The 18,225-nt window shown below is 43.4% G+C and overlaps 1 pseudogene; it reads right to left on the bottom strand.

Annotated features, from left to right (window-relative positions):
• Positions 1-18,225, bottom strand: part of LOC111977432 (cytohesin-1-like) — a 75,183-nt pseudogene that overhangs the window by 29,664 nt on the left and 27,294 nt on the right.

Here is an 18,225-nt window from a genome sequence, read left to right on the forward strand (position 1 = left end):
CGATCTTCTGAGCTTCGCCTGGCAACCGGAAACTCCAAAGGAACTGCCTGGGTGAGAGAACATGCAATCATAAGGGGGATGTGTGTGCATGCGTGCAAGAGAGATGTCGTATGTGTGTGTGTTACCTGAGGGCCTGGACCAGTTGAGGTCTGTGAATTCATGCAGCTCCACGAAAGGCATGTAGAACCTCAAGATTGAAGTCATTTCTACAGAAAACACATACCAACAGACAGTATTCAAGTTTATGGCCATAAGCTGAATAGATCAGGGTCATGTTCAGTAGGGAATACTGTAGTTAAACGTTTTAAAAACAAGAATTAGCGTTTCCTGTTCATTCTGTTTCTGTGAGATTTCTCAGAGACAGCTCTGCAACCAGAAACATAGAAACCCAAATATAATCTATAATCTCCTAATACTGACCTCCTTCTGTGGTCAATGTGGTGTGTCTGTCTGTCTAGGGAGGATGGGCCAAATCAATATCACTGAGCTGAGAATGCATTAACCCACTTAAGAGGTCATCTCCCTCCCTCCCCACCCACCCGTTTCTCACCTCCCCCCAGATAGTCTCCGATGGCGGTCTTGTTAAGCCCCTCCCCTTTATAGAGGAACTGAGCGATGTCATCGCTGGTGTTCTTCAGCAGCCGCTGTCAATCAAAAACCGGATCCCCTGATTGATGGTACACACAGCCAATCAAAACACAGAACCCCAACCACAGCACAGAGTGGGAGTTAGGGCTGGTTTGCCATTGGGTTTCTCCCACCTTCTTGGGGTCCATGTTGAACTCTTACGGCCCATGGACACCTGCTTGTTTCTCTGCATGCTTTTTCTACAGACAAAACACAGTTATGAAGTCTGTATAAACACATTCATAAGACCTACCTAAACACTACATAGGACCTTCAAAACACAATTCCAATGACCTTCAAAACAGACAGAAATCTTTGTAAACCATTTATACACACACTTCATACATGTTATTAACACCATCCCTCAATGAACAGCCCAATTAACTAATTTAGGTGTCTGAGCTTCAGGGCAACAACTGGCCCAGACCAATCCCTCTTAAAGGAGACACACACAGACACCTGATCACTGACATCATTACCAATACCATGCGTTAGTGGGTGGGGAGTCTGGGGACACTTCACTAAGGATGATTCTTCTCCCTCTCCCAACATTTTTTACATTTGAGTAATTTAGCAGACGCTCTTATCCAGAGCGACTTACAGTTAGTGCATTCATCTTATGATAGCTAGGTAAGACAGCCACACATATCACAGTAGTAGTAAGTAACCTTTTCCTCAATAAAAAGTTATCAGCAAAGTGCTAGTAGAAAAGACAAGTGCAACTATTATTTATTTTTCAGCGGGCGGGCTTGGGGTGGGATGGCCCTTGAGACCACAGGTGGCAGAACAGAGTGCTAGGTTTGGGGTGTAGGGTTTGAGCATAGCCTGAAGGCAGGGAGGGGCAGTTTTGCGACACCCAAAGCCATCACCACACAAAGGGTAGAACGAACACAGTACATACAGTACACACACACACAGGACAATCCTCAGTAGAGTGATACACAATCACAATAACAGACATAGAAACACACACAGACATACCTCTCTTTGGTAATGCCCAGGGTGTCAATTTCATCGTCACCTCTTCTATCTCATCCTTCAGCCTCTAGAGAGAGAGAGAGAGAGAGATGAGTGTATGGTACATAGAGATCACATTACTCTGTCTGTCTCGTGATGTCTGACCATCCCTCAACCCCACAGAGCAGCTTTGATGCAGCCTCAGCTAATACTCATACCCATGGCACTAAAAGAGAGGGAGGGAGAGAGGAATGAAGGCGGGAGAAAGAAGAGTGAGAGAAGTTTGTTGTGTATATGTAATTGGTGTATGGATGGAGTGTGTTACAAGAAGTAAACCAACTGAAATATTGCCTTTGAACAAGGGTAAGGTTTCTGACAGGAGACATACTTTATATATTGTTTGGGAGGAGTTAAGTGGGAGACAATCCTATGGGTTGTGTAGGAGGAGGTAAGTGGAGACAGTTCTAGGGGTTGTGTAGGAGGAGGTAAGTGGAGACAGTTCTATGGGTGTGTAGGAGGAGGTAAGTGGAGACAGTTCTATGGGTTGTGGTAGGGAGGTAAGTGGAGACAGTTCTATGGGTTGGTGTAGGAGGAGGTAAGTGGAGACAGTTCTATGGGTTGTGTAGGAGGAGGTAAGTGGAGACAGTTCTATGGGTTGTGTAGGAGGAGGTAAGTGGGAGACAGTTCTATGGGTTGTGTAGGAGGAGGTAAGTGGAGACAGTTCTATGGGTTGTGTAGGAGGAGGTAAGTGGAGACATTTCTATGGTTGGTGGAGGAGGAGGTAAGTGGAGACAGTTCTATGGGTTGTGTAGGAGGAGGTAAGTGGAGACAGTTCTATGGGTTGTGTAGGAGGAGGTAAGTGGAGACAGTTCTATGGGTTGTGTAGGAGGAGGTAAGTGGAGACAGTTCTATGGTTGTGTAGGAGGAGGTAAGTGGAGACAGCTATGGGTTGTGTAGGAGGAGGTAAGTGGAGACAGTTCTATGGGTTGTGTAGGAGGAGGTAAGTGGGTAATTCTTCTACAGATGGCCCACTGGGAACTGATGCACCTGCTGCTAGCGAGGGTCAAACCAGACAACCCTCCCCCTCCATACCTCCCCCCACCTGTCACTCATTTTGTGGCACGGAGTCAAAGTGGATTACTCTACACACAGCCAGAGAAAGTAGCCGCAGCATCGCCCTTGCAAAAGAAACCTGCGACAGATTGGCTAGTGAAACGCACACTCGGCACTGTGATTGGACCAGAAAACTGTCAATCAACACAGGTCGGTGAGCTAGCGAACAGATTACTGATTTGCTTAGCATACAGCTATAGAATCGGGTGCAGCGCAAAGGTCAAATTGTAGGACGAGAGGATTGACATAAATAAATATGCAGCTCTAAACATGTTTGGGTTATGAAGCCCCCTCCATCTGTGCAGAGAAGATAACTCCTCAGAATCCCCAAATATAACAGCCACAGGAGAAACTTTGTTTGGACGTCGTAAAAGACCATTCACCAACACTGAAAAGATATAGCAAACTAATGACCTCCTTTTCTACGTGGAAAAGATGACAGAGACTTACCAGCTACGTTAGCCTCCCGAAAAAAGCTTCTCCCAAGTGGGGTGTCACCTACTCCCATTGCCTGCTGCACTGCTGCTTGGTTTCCACCTGGCGATCTGTTCACCGTCTGCCCTGGCCTGTCTCCCCCTGTCTGGTATAGGTACCCCCGCCACACTCCCCCCCCCCCCCCCTCCCAAGCTTTCGCTAGTCTCCAGCACACATGCACTGTTGAGGAGGCGAGTGACTCTGAACTTACAATGGCTAGCCCCAAGTTGTTATATTTTTCTCTTGTGCTTTATGCTATTTGCCTCATGACTCCTGCATGCTTTGTTGACTATGAACTTGCTTGTTTAGACCAACCGTGGGACAGACTGTTTGTTCCCACACTCGGGACTCTGACTCTCTATTGGTTACAGACTCTTGGCCTCCCATCCTATTCTAACCACCTCTTGCCGGCTTTGTATTCATGTTACCTGATGAAATTGCTGTACAATATGATCTTGTTGCCATCTAATGTACATTCAAGTGTTATAAAATCAACACTGCAGAGCTCTCCCTGTCCTCTGCCTTGCCCTGATTGTATTACTTCCGATTATATCTGGAAATGTGCATGAACACCCTGGCCATCTGCTGTTGCTAGCCCCAATTCTGATTTGTGCTCTGATATCTGCTTCAATGATTTCTGCTCTTGTAAAAGCRTCGGTTTTCTGCACGTTAACACTAGAAGCTTATTACCTAAAATGGATCAATTGAAAGTGTGGGTTCACAGCTCCAATCCAGATGTGTTGGTCATTACAGAGACGTGGTTAAAGAAAGAGAGTTTTGAACACTGATAACCTTTCTGGTTCTAATCTTTTTCGGCAAGACAGATCTTCCAAATGGAGTGGCAATCATTAACAAGGATCACCTTCAGTGCTCGGTTGTCTCCAACCAAGTCTGTCCCCAAACAATTTAATTTGCTGGTTTTACACATTAAACTTTGTTGACTGATACTGGGTGTTATCGGCCACCATCAGCACCGGCCTGTACCCTAAATACCCTAAGCTCTCTCCTGGCCCTTTACACCAAGAATGAATTTGTCCTATTAGGTGACCTAAACAGGGACAAGTCCTAAAGCAATGGGACTCAAATCAAATGTTATTTGTGACATCGTAAACAACAGGTGTAGACTAACAATGAAATGCTTACTGACGGGTCCTTCCCAACCTGTCTCTTATACACATCTAGATGTGTATAAGAGACAGTTCCGGTACCGCTTGCCGTGCGGCAACAGAGAAAACAGTCTATGACTAGGGTGGCTGGAGTCAATGACAATATTTAGGGCCTTCCTCTGACACCGCCTGGTATAGAGGTCCTGGATGGCAGGAAGCTTGGCCCCAGTGATGTACTGGGCCGTTCACACTACCCTCTGTAGTACCTTGCGGTCAGAGGCAGAGCAGTTGCCATACCAGGCAGTGATGCAACCTGTCAGGATGCTGTCGATGATGCAGCTATAGAACATTTGAGGATCCTGTCTCTTATACACATCTAGATGTGTATAAGAGACCTCTGTAGTACCTTGCGGTCAGAGGCAGAGCAGTTGCCATACCAGGCAGTGATGCAACCTGTCAGGATGCTGTCGATGATGCAGCTATAGAACATTTGAGGATCTGAGGACCCATGCCAAATATTTTCAGTCTCCGGAGGGGGAATAGGTGTTGTCGTGCCCTCTACACGACTGTCTTGGTGTGCTTGGACTGTGTTAGTTTGTTGGTGATGTGGACACCAAGGAACTTGAAGCTCTCAACCTGCTCCACCGCAGCCTTGTCAATGAAAATGGGGGCGTGCTCGGTCCTCTTTTTCATGTAGTCCACAATCATCTCCTTTGTCTTGATCACGTTGAGGGAGAGGTTGTTGTCCTGGCACCACCCGTCCAGGTCTCTGACCTCCTGCCTATAGGCTATCTCGTCGTTGTCGATAATCAGGCCTACCACTGTGGTGTCATCGGCAAACTTAATGATTGTGTTGGAGTTGTGCCTGGCCGTGCAGTCATGAGTGAACAGAGGGGACTGAGCACGCACCCCTGAGGGGCCCCTGTGTTGAGGATCAACCTGCCTTCTGCTGATTTCATGCTCTTATGGCAGCTACAAGGTTCCTATTTTATACCATGTTGAGCTGCAGCCATGTTGCATTGCTATCATGTTGTCATGTTGTGTTGCTACCATACTAATGTTGTTGTCTTAGGTCTCTCTTTATGTAGTGTTGTGGTGTCTTTTGTCGTGATGCGTTTTGTCCTATATTTGTATTTATTTTTAATCCKTTCTGCCTTCTGGTAGGCCGTCATTGTAAATAYGAATTTGTTCTTAAATGACTTGCCTAGTTAAATAAAATCAAGAATATTAACTGTTTACTTTGCTAGCTCACCAYCAACAATTACTAACATAGGCCTACTGATCTTTTGGTATGTAAAAATTGCTTGAAATGTATCATTTAGTTATGAAGCTTGTATTTGGAATTTGCTGTTAAAATTWATTATTAKTGTGGCCAAGACACACCATATGCGAAGCTCTTCACTTGCGCTCTCCAAACTCCTGCCAATGGAGGGCTTTTTTTTCTTGTTGAAATGTTTGCTGTTGCTTTCACACATGTAAATACATAGGCCCTATGTGGGAAATCTATATGACATCCAATACAACAATAATAATAGCTAGCGTTTCATCATGCCATCCCTGTACTGTTAATTTCAACACAGTCATTTCTGTTTCATAGGCCTATAATACATTTTCATTTAGCCAACCATTTCGTTCCATGCTCTGAGTGGGCCCAATGTTTATAGTGCACATGAACGTTRGCAAGACTAATGAGGGAGAAGTTCTGTTTATTTAATTCATATTTCCTGTGTTATGTCGGAGTTCTGTGTCCTATTTTTTAAAAAATATTATTTAACAAGGCAAATCAGTTAAGAACAATTCTTATTTACAATGACGGCCTACACCGGCCAAACCCAGACGACGCTGGGCCAATTGTGCGCCACCCTATGAGACTCCCAATCACGGCCGGTTGTGATACAGCCCTATGTCTCTGCCATTATTGTTGTGCGTAATAGGAGCGAGCATGGTGCTCAGTGTAACAGAAATATGCTACATGGCCTGCGCTCCACGCTTTGGGGTTAAAACGTTCAATAAGAGAAAATGATTGTTCCATGTATGCATGGTGTTGAAATATTAACAATCATTAAGTCTGATTAAGATGAATGTACCAATGTAACAATGGATGTGGAAAATGCCTTTTACATTGTAGGACCAGTTTATTGCCGATTGGGTATTTGTATGGTCCTGGGGGCCAAGTGCTTATATTATGTAGGTCTACCTGTTTGAGCTCCTTTTAGACAGATTCCATTTGGTTTCTCAAGGGGAGGCTGTACAGTCTTGCCCTCTACCTGTGTCCATTCAGATATGATAGGTTAAGCCTGATACAGAGGCTATTTATTTTGGGCTATTGCCTGTGTATATTTTGTATGATATGGTGCTTTCACCATTGGATCACCAAGACCTGTAAATAAATCTACACTGAGCACATCAACCTGCCTTTGCTGATTTCATGCTCTTATGACTGCTACAAGGTTCCTATTTTATAATTACATAGTCTAATCAAACTGTGTTGTAGACAAATTAATGAAAAGGGCTGCCTCAATATATAGACAAAGATTTSTAGTTGCATGTATAGATTTTATTTATTTACTTGACTTGAYACTTGAAAACTTGTGACTCGYCTTGACTTGCTCTTAAAATGCACGACTTGGACTTAACTCGAGTCTTGACCTGTTATACTTGAGACTCGGATAATAGTGACTTGGTCCCACCTCTCACACACAAACACAGTCCTTTCACACACAAACACAGTCCTTTCACACACAAACACAGTCCTTTCACACACAAACACAGTCCCTTTCAGGGTCAGGTTAAGGAGCAGGTCAAGATCTAAGCCCCTGGCTGGCTAATCAGAGCCACTGAGATCAAAGACACAAAAACAGAAAGATGAAACAAAGAGAAAGAGGGGGGATATTGAAATTATTTTTTTGTGAATGTAGAGAGGGGGGATAGAGAAATTTGAGAGGGATAAATACGATGAAGAGAGCAACAGAGAGGGAGGATGAAGGAATAAAAGAGGGTGAGATGAGAGGCATAGCGCTTTGAGAATCTAAAAAAATATTTAACCTTTATTTAACCAGGAAGGGCWCATTGAGATTTGAAATATCTTTTTCAAGAGCATCCTGGCCAAGATAGGCAGTACCAAGTCATTACACAATTAAAGACAGACAACATGAAAAACTATTAGGTAATCTAGTAAAGAAAACAGAATTCACAAGAGTATAACAAAATCATATAACAGCAAAAAAAACATTGACAGGTCAGGGAATCAACCTCAAAATCCTTCATCAATGATTTAAAAACACCAATCGGGATAAGTTCATCCAGTTTAAAAGTATTTTGTAAGGAGTTCCAAGCCGATGGCGCAGAGTACATAAAAGCCCTTTCACCAAATACAGTTCGGACATTTGGAACAGTTAGCAGGATAAAGTCCTGCGAACGAAGAGAGTACCCACCACATTTCTGAACATTAAAAATGCCCAAATAAAATGGTAGTAAACCCATAATGGCTTTGTAAATAAAAGTATACCAATGACTGAGCCTACGATTGACTAYAGAAGGCCATCCAACCCTTGCATATAAAGTGCAGTGGTGCGTAAGAGTTTTGCAGTTTAAAATAAATCTCAAAGCTCCATGGTAAAAGGTGTCAATTGATCTCAAACACTGAGCAGAAGCATTCATATATAAAATATCCCCATAGTCTAGTATAGGCCTAAATGTAGCTGATACTAGCCTCCTTCTGGCTTCAAAAGAAAAACAGGCCTTATTCCTAAAATAAAAATAATTTATTATTATAGGGTGAGATGAAGAGACAGACGTCGCGTCCAAATGGCTTCCTACTCCCTACATAGTCCATTACTTTTGYCCACTACCAGTGCACTTCATAGGGAATAGGGTGCCATTTGGACACACCCAGAGAGGGGGTTACAGACCGGTTTCTAACAGATTAGAGGGATAATCATCGGAGGACAATGTGCATGAGAGAGTCTGCTGACTGATGTATCCTTCATCTGTGTTTGGGTTACCAATTCGACACGTCGCCAGTCTCGGTAACAGGGACATTACACACTCCATCAGCCCCCCTGGGGCCCTACCATCCTTTACCAATAGACTCAACTCTAGCACAAAACTAATACTTGCACACACCCACAGGATAAGAGCGCCTGCTAAATTACTTTTTTTAGTAGTTTGTTTTTGCCAGTAATTTACTGGCTTTTAAAAATAAAAATMAGTCATTGACCAGACACTCTTATCTAGAGCGATTTACAGGAGCAATTACGATTAAGTGCCTTGCTCAAGGGCACGTCAGCAGATTTTTCCCCTAGTCGGCTTAGGGATTCAAACCAGTAACCTTTTGATTACTGGCGCAAAGCTCTAACCGCTCTGCTACCTGCCGCTTCTGTGCTGCCAGTAATTTACAGTAACCTACTGGCTACCGTTCCATTTATCATTATCACATCAAATCTACTGAAACACAAATGCACAGCATATTACAGGAACACCTGTCTACAGCAACATGCTGCATTTCTAGAATCTACAGTGCATTACTGGAAACAGTGGTAAGTAAACTGTTGCAGATTTACAGTGCAGGTAGCTAGTGTCAACGACAGGCAGTATTTCTGCTCCATGTATTTGATATACAGTACAGTAGGTATTTCAATACCTATTTTGTCATTTGTATTTCACTGGCCTGAACTACAATTCATGTAGCCCATTTTGTAACAGTTTAATAAGAATGCATGCATTTCCTAATACAAAAATGAACTTGCAAAATAGCCCGCTTAACAATAACAACATTCTCGGTAACGGTAACGTAACCTTTTTACTTGCTATGACTGTGCTATGTTCTTGCACTGACAGTGTCGCTGTGGATCAGTGTGTCTGCTAAATTACCAAAATGMAAAAATGAACACTTGCAAAGAACATGCCTGGGTATCAGCCCCTGAACTAGGCCTAATTTGATCAAAATACAAGTAGTTTAAGGGTTGAACTCAGAATAATACCCAGCGGTGTGCTTTGCAAGTTCATTTTTACATTGAGGTCATTTAGCAAGTGCTCTTGTCCAGAGCGACTTAGTCAGTGCATTATACTAAGGTTGATAAGAAAACACGTCATAGCAAGTAAAACCTTTATGTAACCGAGAATTTTGTTGTAATTAAGGATACATTGGCCTTCAAGGTATTGTGTATTTGTAACAAGATACTTTGAAGGATCTTTGCCCATCTCTGGCTAGCGGAAAGTACATTACTGTAATATTCACAGGAACWTGCCACCAGCTTCCTGTAAGTTAGACCAGTAGACCAGTTGAGAACAAGTTCTCATTTACAACTGCGACCTGGTCAAGATAAAGCAAAGCAGTGCAACACAAACAACACAGAGTTACACATGGAATAAAAAAACGTTCAGTTWWTTTWWTTTTTTTCACCTTTATTTAACCAGGTAGGCTAGTTGAGAACAAGTTCTCATTTGCAACTGCGACCTGGCCAAGATAAAGCATAGCAGTGTGAACAGACAACAACAGAGTTACACATGGAGTAAACAATAAACAAGTCAATAACATAGGGGAAAAAAGAAAAAAAAAAAAAGAATCTAATACAATGTGTACAAAAGGCATGAGGAGGTAGGCAATAAATAGGCCATAGGAGCGAATAATTACAATTTAGCAGATTAACACTGGGGTGATAAATCATCAGATGATCATGTGCAAATAGAGATACTGGTGTGCAAAAGAGCAGAAAAGTAAATAAATAAAAACAGTATGGGGATGAGGTAGGTAAATTGGGTGGGCTAATACCGATGGACTATTACAGCTGCAGCGATCGGTTAGCTGCTCAGATAGCAGATGGTTAAAGTTGTTGAGGGACAATAAAAGTCTCCTCCAACTTCAGAGATTTTTGGACAATTCGTTTCCAGTCGCAGGCAGCAGAGAAACTGGGAAGGAAAGGCGGCCAATGAGGTTTTGGCTTTAGGGATGATCAGTGAGATACACCTGCTGGAGCGCGTGCTACGGGTGGGTGTTGCCATCGGTGACCAGTGAATGAGATAAGGCGGCGCTTTACCTAGCATAGCCTTGTAGATGACCTGGAGCCAGTGGGTCTGACGACGAACATGCAGCGAGGGCCAGCCCACTAGACATACAGGTCGCAGTGGTGGGGTATAAGGTGCTTTAGTAAACAAAACGGATGGCACGTGTGATAAACTGCATTCAGTTTGCTGGAGTAGAGGTATTGGAAGCTATTTTGTAGATGACATCGCCGAAGTCGAGGATCGGTAGGATAGTCAGTTTTACTAGGGTAAGTTTGGGCGGCGTGAGTGAAGGAGGCTTTGTTGCGAAATAGAAAAGCCAACCTCTCGATTTGATTTTGGATTGGAGATGTTTGATATGAGTCTGGAAGGAGAGTTTGCAGTCTAGCCAGACACCTAGGTACTTATAGAGTCCACATATTCTAGGTCGAAACCATCCGGGTGGTGATGCTAGTCGGGCGTGCGGGGGTTGCAGGCAGCACCGGTTGAAAAAGCATGCATTTGGTTTTACTAGCGTTTAAGAGCAGTTGGAGGCCACGGAAGAGAGTGTTGTAATGGCATTGAAGCTCGTTTGGAGGTTAGATAGCACAGTGTCCTTAGACAAGCATGCCTCCGTTCAAAAATGCAGAACTAAGAACAGATTATAGCCCTTTGGTTCACTTCGCAGACCTGCTGCCCTCGACCAGCACAGAAAACATTCGCTGTGGCGCAACTGCCAATAGCATCGAATAGTCCCCGCGATATGCAACTGTTCAGGGAAGTCAGGAACCAATACACGCAAGTCAAGTCAGGAAAGCAAAAAGGCCAGCTTTTTCAAGCAGAAATTTTGCATCCTGTAGCTCTAACTCCAAAAAGTTCTGGGACACTGTAAAGTCCATGGTCAGAACAAGAGCACCTCCTCCCAGCTGCCCACTGCACTGAGGCTAGGTAACACGGTCACCACCGATAAATCCGTGATAATCGAAGACTTCAACAAGCATTTCTCAACGGCTGGCCATGCCTTCCTCCTGGCTACTCCAACCTTGGCCAACAGCTCCGCCCCCCCACCCGCTGCTACTCGCCCAAGCCTCCCCAGCTTCTCCTTTACCCAAATCCAGATAGCAGATGTTCTGAAAGAGCTGCAAAACCTGGACCCATACAAATCAGCTGGGCTTGACAATCTGGACCCTCTATTTCTGAAACTGTCCAGAGAAAAGAGTCGGCCCAAGAATTAAACCATGTGGTACCCCCATAGAGACTACCACAGGTTCGGACAACAGGCCCTCTGATTTGACACACTGAACAAGTAGTTGGTGAACCAGGCGAGGCGGTCATTTGAGAAACCAAGGCTGTTGAGTCGGCCGATAAGAATATGGTGATTGACAGAGTCGAAAGCCTTGGCCAGGTCGATGAAGACGGCTGCACAGTACTGTCTTTTATCGATGGCGGTTATGATATCGTTTATTACCTTGAGCGTGGCTGAGGTGCTCCCGTGACCAGCTCGGAAACCAGATTGCACATCGGAGAAGGTATGGTGGGATTCGAAATGGTCAGTGATCTGTTTGTTAACTTGGCTATTGAAGACTTTAGAAAGGCAGGGCAGGATGGATATAGGTCTATAGCAGTTTGGGTCTAGAGTGTCACCCCCTTTGAAGAGGGGGATGACCGCGGCAGTTTCCAATCTTTAGGGATCTCGGACGATACGAAAGAGAGGTTGAACAGACTGGTAATAGGGGTTGCAACAATGGCGACAGATCATTTTAGAAAGAGAGGGTCCAYATTGTCTAGTCCAGCTGATTTGTACAGGTCCASGAATACAGCAAAGCATAGGCAAAGTCCTAGAGGAAAACCTGGTTCAGGTCTGTTTTCCAACAGACAGAGACAAATTCACCCGTCAGCAGGATAATAACCTAAAATGCAAGGCCAAATATACACTGAGTGTACAAAACATTAGGAACCTCTTACTTATATTGAGTTGCACCKSCTTTTGCCCTCAGAACAGCCTCAATTCGTTGGGGTATAGACTCTACAAGGTGTCGAAAGKGTTCCACAGGGATGCTGGCCCATGTTGACTCCAATGCTTCCCACAGTTGTGTCAAGTTGGATGGATGTCCTTGGGTGATGGACCATTCTTGATACATACTGGAAACTGTTGTGTGAAAAACCCAGCAGCATAACCCTAACCCTTGAAACCAGTGTGCCTGGCACCTTGAAACKAGTGTGCCTGGCACCTACCACCATACCCCGTTCAAGGGCACTTAAATATTTTGTCTTGCCCATTCACCCTCTGAATGGCACACACACAATCCATGTCTCAAGGATAAAYAAAWTKCTTATTTAAATCTCTCTCCTCCCCTTCATCTACACTGATTGAAGTGGATTTAACAGATGACATCAATAAGGGATCATAGCTTTCACCTGGTCAGTCTGTCAGGGTATTCAACTCTTACCCTACGAGGTCTGGCGCCTGCTGGTTTTCTGTTCTAGCTGATATTTAAATTGCACCCACCTGGTGTCCCACGTCTAAATCAGTCTGTGATTAGAGGGGAACAATTTAAAAAAGCAGTGGAACTGGCTTCAAGGTCCAGAATTGAATTGGAAGGGTTTATGTCATGGAAAGAGCAGGTGTTCCTAATGTTTTGTACACTTWGTGTACACTGGAGTTGCTTACCAAGACGATATAAATGTTACCGAGTGGCCTAGTCACAGTTGACTTAAAATCAGGTAAGAAAAAATCTATGGCAAAACTTGAAAATGGCTGTCTAGCAATGATCAACAACCAACTTGATAGAGCTTGAAGAGTTTAAACAATAATAATGTGCAAATACTGTACAATCCAGGTGTGCAAAGCTCTGAGAGACTTACTCAGAACAGAAAGACTCAGTAATCGCTGCCAAAAGCTAATTCTAACATGTATTGACCCAGGGGTGTGAATACTTATGTGAATGTGTTATTTCTGTATTTCATTTTCAAAAATTAGCAAACATTTCTAAAAACATGTTTCACTTTGTCATTTTGGGGTATAGTGTATGAGGAAATAGATGTAATCCATTTTGAATTCAGGCTGTAACAACAAAATGTGGAATAAGTGTCACGTTCGTCGTAACATTGAAGAGAGGAGGACCAAGGCGCAGCGTGATATAAATACATTCTTCTATTTATTATAACGTAACGAAGAATACTTAAACAGACTTACAAAACAACAAACGAACGTGAAGCTATATAATGACAAGTGCAGACACAGGCAACTTACACATAGACAAACCAAAAGTGAAACCCAGGCTGCCTAAGTATGATTCTCAATCAGGGACAACGATTGACAGCTGCCTCTGATTGAGAATCATACCAGGCCGAACACAAAACCCCAACATAGAAAAACACACATAGACAGCCCACCCCAACTCACGCCCTGACCATACTAAATAAAGACAAAACAAAGGAAATAAAGGTCAGAACGTGACAATAAGTCAAGGGGTATGAATACTTCCTGAAGGCACTGTAGGTATTCAGATGTATACCTTGTTTTTTTTATTAAATTGAGGGTTCATATAAATTATCATAATAAAATATATTTCGTCATGGAATAACATTTGGGGAAACCGGTTCTAGACTTTATTTTCCTTATCCATTATTAAATAGCCTGCCTAAAAGATATCATGAGTCTTGTAAAACCAGGTAGAATTGCAGAAAATTATCTTAAGAAAAAAAACTTTAAAAATGCATCGGTCCCTCAAATTAAATTAAATAAAGCTGGTGTTGTATTTAATATAGACTCTCTCAATAAACAATACTACAAAAGTGAATAAGGGGGCTCTGGAGAAAATAGTTAGGAACCCCTGATCTAGAATGTAACGCTCTAGTGGACCAATGTGTTCCTTCAGCTCCCCCCCTTTCATTCTCCCTTCCCCTCTCCTTCTCTACCTCTTTCATGATTGGCCAGTGAAGAGGGCCTACCGTGCGAGTAGAAATCAGGCCCAGCGTTGAGGAGGAGGTCCTAATTTTTAGGACATGCTCTTTCAGGTTTAACCAATTAAAACCATAGAGAGTAAATTGACATTCAATAACAGAATCAGCTGCTTTGCATTTGGCAGTAAGTGTATGTTACCTGTATGGCCTGCAGTAGTTCTTGTTTCCTGCGGCGTATGCTCTCCAACTCCTGTTTCTCCTTGGGACTCAGATCATGAGGCACTGAGAGAGGGAGAGAGAGGGGGGGAAAGAGAGAGGGAGAGAGAGGGGGGGAAAGAGAGAGCGAGAGAGTGTGAAGTAGAAAGTGAGGATAATAGTGCTCTGGGTCACCATGGCAACACAGAGCCTAAATCCATCAAATTACACCCCAAACTCCAACCCCCTTCTAGCCAACTACTGAGGTGACATACCCCCACATACACCTTACAAACCAGCCCAACCCATGCCAATTAAGCACTCACAAGACCAAACCAACCCTCCCAGACACACACCTGAACAATATCTGCAGTACAAAAATAAGAGAAAGACAGAACACCACATGTCCATCCGAGAAAGATGGACAAAGGACACCCGTCACACCATAGSCCAGCTAAGCAGAGAAGCTGAAGCTGTAGACCAAAATATCAGCTCCCATTTTGAAACATGGACATGAGAATAACATCTCCCTGGTGCGTGCACGCCCACACTACATGAGTCCCAAATTTCATCAGGGGAAGATAACAGAATGGATTTACATATCAGCTTATGAAGTAATCAGGCCAGCGGTATAGTTTAGAGGTCAGTGTGTGTGACAGAACATACTGTCATAGCTCTACTGCCACTGGATGTGTGGTGGCTGCACCTTCAACAACAAAACACACACTGTTGMCCTCTGCCTGTTTACTGTCCTTAAACACACGAGGAAAAATCCACGAAATGTACAGAACCACAAGGAAGTAATTTAGGCTACTAAACAACAGATTTGGTCTTCTCACAACAGACTTCAAGGTCTTCTACAAAATAAATTGAACTTACCTGCTAAAGTTCTCAAAATGATCCATTGAAGACTGTTGTGACGTGTCTTTTGTACACGTAGGCCTAGTACTCAACTAAGAGGTGTGTATACAGTGCATTCAGAAAGAGACCCCTTCACTTTTTCCACATTTTGTTACATTACAGCCTTATTCTAAAATTACAGCCTTATTCTAAAATCAATCTACACACAATACCTCAATGTATTGTAAACATCACCGGGACCAAGCTTCCTGCCATCCAGGACCTCTATACCAGACGGTGTCAGAGGAAGGCCCTAAAAATGGTCAAAGACTCCAGCCACCCTAGTCATAGACTGTTCTCTCTGCTACCGCACGGCAAGCGGACCCGGACCGCCAAGTCTAGTTCCAAAAGACTTCTTAACAGCTTCTACCCCCAAACCATAAGACTCCTGAACAGCTAATCAAATGGCTACCCAGACTATTTGCATTGCCCCCCCCCCCCCCCCCCCCTCTTTTACACTGCTGCTACTCTGCTTATTATCTATGCATAGCCACTTTAACTCTACCTGCATGTACATATTACCTCAATTCCCTCGACTAACCGGTGTCGCCGTACAGGTACCCCCTGTATATAGCCTCGCTATTGTTATTTTACTGCTGCTCTTTAATTATTTGTTACTTTAATTTTTTACTAAACACTTTTCTTAAAACTGCATTAATGGTTAAGGAGTTGTAAGTAAGCATTTCACTGTTGGCACATGTGACAAATACAATTTGATAATGACACAGCGAAAAGTTTAGTTTTTTTTGCAAATGTATAACATTAAAAAATGTAATACCTTATTTACATAAGTATTCAGACCCTTTGCTATGAGACTCGAAATTGACCTCAGGTGCATCCTGTTTCCATTGATCATCCTTGAGATGTTTTTACAATTAGATTAGAGTCCACCTGTGGTAAATTCAATTGATTGGACATGATTTTTAAAGGCACACACACACCTGTCTATAAAAGGTCCCACAGTTGACAGTACATGTCAGAGCAAACACCAAGCAATGAGGTTGAAGGAATTGTCCGTAGAGCGCCAAGACAAGATTGTGTCGAGGCACAGATCTAAGGAAGGGTACCAAACAATTTCTGCAGCATTGAAGGTCCCCAAGAACACAGTGGCCTCCATCATTCTTAAATGGAAGAAGTTTGGAACCACCAAGACTCTTCCTAGAGCAGGCCGCCCGGACAAACTGAGCAATCGGGGAGAAGGCCCTTGGTCAGGGAGGTGAACAAGAACCCGATGGTCCAGTGTTCCTCTGTGGAGATGGGAGAACCTTCCAGAAGGACAACCATCTCTGCAGCACTCCATCAATCAGGCCTTTATGGTAGAGTGACCAGACGGAAGCCACTCCTCAGTCAAAAGCACGACAGCCCGCTTGGAGTTGCCAAAAGGACTCTCAGACCACGAGAAACACGATTATCTGATCTGATGAAACCTAAATTGAACTCTTTGGCCTGAATGCCAAGCGTCACGTCTGGAGGAAACCTGGCACCATCCCTATGTTGATGGCAGCATCATGCTGTGGGGATGTTTTTCAGAAGCAGGGACTGGGAGACTAGTCAAGATCGAGGGAAGGATGAATGGAGCAAAGTACAGAGAGATCCTTGATGAAAACCTGCTCCAGAGTGATCAGGACCTCTGACTGGTGTGAAGGATCACCTTCCAACAGGACAACGACCCTAAGCACACAGCCAATACAACGCATGAATGGCTTCGGGACAAGTCTCAATGTCCTTCGAGTGGCCAAGCCAGAGCCCGGACTTGAAACCGATCGAACATCTCTGGAGACCTGAAAATAGCTGTGCAGCGACGCTCCCCATCGAGCCTCAGGATCTGCGGAGAAGAATGGGAGAAACTCCCKAAATACAGGTGTGCCAAGCTTGTAGCGTCATACCAAAGAAGACTRGAGGCTGTAATCGCCGCCAAAGGTGCTTCAACAAAGTACTMCGTAAAGGGTCTGAATACTTAAGTAAATGTGTTTTATTTATTTGCAAAAAATTCAAAAAAACWGTTTTTGCATTGTCATTGTGGTATTGTTTGTAGWTTGATGAGGAAATMTTGTTTTAAATCAATTTTAGAATAAGGTTGTAACCTAACAAATGTGGAAAAAGTCAAGGTGTCTGAATACTTTCTGAAGGCTACTGAATCCATCAATCATTTATTTGTTCATGTCATCACACAGCATAGGAGTCATTCATYATTTGAAATGCAATCAAGCACTTTAGTTTTAAAATAACCAAGCGACCATTGAATAATTTGCACAAACAATAAATAGGCATAAACRATTCCATTTCGGAAATTGCATTCACAAATGAATGCGACTGTTTAGTGTTTGCTGTAACAAAGGCTTTACAAAAAAAGTTTTCAACAGACTATCTGGTACCCTTATCATTTATTTAGTGTTGTTTACATTGCTCCAAATGGTCAGAAAACATATTGTAATCGAACAGCACCTGTTTGGCACACATAATATGCATGCAGCGCTTGCTCCTTACCTTCTTTTTCTTTATCTCCAGTATTTTCCACAACTAGTCAAATTTATTCCACATATCTGACTTCCCCTTTACTGCCTGAGCAACCACTAAACATTCCCGTTTCGAGTTTGTCACGTGCTCTGCATCCATTTTGCTGTCACGTGTTACGGTGTTCAGAGTTTTTCATAACCAATTTATTGGTGTGATTAGYATATGCTATTGGTCAGGCCCTATTGTATGCGATGCATACATGTGTCACGTAAAGAGAGCAAGGGTTGAAGMACTGTTTTTCCTAAACAAATGAGMGATTTCAGAAACAAAACTTTTCAGTCAGAAATGGCTGTAATTATGTTGCAGCTTCAGCAACACAGACAGCGCGATACACACTGTTGATGTCCTGTGGTGGTCGCTGCAGCATGGAGGAAAGTTTTTTTAACACAGTGCAGCAAGTRTAAGCCAGGTCCAGCTAGAGACGAAACGGTATGAAAATTTCATATCA

The sequence above is a fragment of the Salvelinus sp. IW2-2015 genome, linkage group LG18 (genome assembly GCF_002910315.2).
Source record: "Salvelinus sp. IW2-2015 linkage group LG18, ASM291031v2, whole genome shotgun sequence".
Taxonomy (NCBI): Eukaryota; Metazoa; Chordata; class Actinopteri; order Salmoniformes; family Salmonidae; genus Salvelinus; species Salvelinus sp. IW2-2015.